The following is a 1,810-nucleotide window of genomic DNA, read 5'->3' as shown; positions in this document are numbered from 1 at the left end:
TGGGGCCAGTGGCAGCACTGGTGCTGGGGGCGGAATAGCCTATGGGCAAAATGTTGAAACAGCATCGAAATAGCAAAACAGTTTCAATGAAATGAAAGAGAACAGTGCTTTAGAAATGACACTTGAAATGAAACACTGTTCCATCAAAACATTGAAGCAGAATGGTGCTATTTACACAGCCCTAGTATTTATTCAGCTCCTGGTGAAATGTATGTGTATTTATTTTATTACCAAAATCATTTATTAGTTACAATTAGTATTCACTATCTTTCAGCATAAACTAGTATTTTCACTCCTAATTTAATTCCACCACGTGTCTGGGACAAAGCCCAAGTTTTCTTCACAAATGGGTATTCCCCATAGCCAATGTTCAACTTAGAGATGAGAGTCTGGTGCCTATAGCAACAGCTGAAGATAACTAGACAGAAAACTTATTATATTTCTAACCTCTGAGGCTAGGGACAGGCATTAAAAAAGCCTGAGCCTGAATTGATTCAATCTTTACAGGTTAGTCTAACCTGGCTAGGCTAAATCCCTTTGTAACTGCACAGACATCCCAGACATGCAGGCACGTGCCTGCAGTGGCTCAGACTAGAGGCCAGGGTGGGGCGATAGAGCAGCCCTCCCTTCCCTTCTATAGTGCTGAGCTGAGGAGGCATAGCCAGTCCCTGGCAGAACGCTCTGATTAAGGAGGGGTTTCCCCCCCTGCCTTCTGACTACCCGAGCTGGGAATTGATAATACAGTGTTTATCACCCCATTAAGTAAACAACAGAGGGACATTACCAGCTACCTGTTGATTCTGCCTTTGTCCTATCAGCCACAGCAGGGACTGTAGCCAGAATGTGGTTTGCTAGCTAATGCTGAGAGATATCTGTGTAAGGCAGAAGAGATGGGGAGGGGAAGGGAGAAGGAGGGGGAAGCCAGGCAGATGCTTGCAGTCTCTGCTGGAGCTGCAACCAGAGAGCAGACGGGAGGGGCCAGCTCTGTTTGTAGAGCAGAGAGCATGCTGGGATGCTGGGGGAGTCTGGTTTAACTTAAAACCAGCAAGGGGTCTGGGACAGACCTTGCACATACCAGTTTGAGCCAAATCAGTTAAGTCTGATACTATGTTCAACCATGTTTAACTCAAACTGGTTTCGGCCATTTTCAAACTGGTTTATGTGCACTGACCATCTGTTCTGTTACAGATTTAAAACACTTTCTGATCACTTAAACTGGTTTATGTGTTTATGTCTGTCCCTAGCCTGAGTTATTTCCACATTATGTTCAGATTGGAGGCTTCTCCCTTCTGCTTTGTCCCGATTCACTGTTTTAGGAGGGTCTAACTCCTTATCTGTTAAGATTTTGGATGACAAACTAACTTACTGCATTATATTTAACAAATGAATGGTTCACACTTGATGCTTCTTAATGTATTCAGGAACCAGCTCCTTTCCCTCTTGTTTTTATGAATGTCCAAACTTCTGTTTAGCATAGCTTATATGGACTGAGAGGACCTATGGACCAAAACTCAATAGTGTAGTTGAACAACGTACAGTCTACTTCTTTCAGAAAGAAAATGAAAATTTGGGAAAGGCAAAAGTGATTCAAACTGTTCACTGATGCAGACAGCATATGGTCAGTTCTTATTTGGCAGCTGGTCGAACAGCACAGCTGCTGCTGAAATTAAATTTTTCAGATGGACTTCTACTTGAGTTTGCCACCAGTCGCTACTAAAAATGTTTCAAATCTCCTGGAGGAGTGCCTCAAGATACATTCAACATAGTTATGATTTCTATTGCCAACTGAATCGGTTTATTTTTTCCAGCT

The sequence above is a fragment of the Alligator sinensis genome, unplaced genomic scaffold (assembly GCF_000455745.1).
Source record: "Alligator sinensis unplaced genomic scaffold, ASM45574v1 scaffold60_1, whole genome shotgun sequence".
Classification (NCBI taxonomy): Eukaryota; Metazoa; Chordata; order Crocodylia; family Alligatoridae; genus Alligator; species Alligator sinensis.
This window is presented reverse-complemented; position numbering follows the sequence as displayed.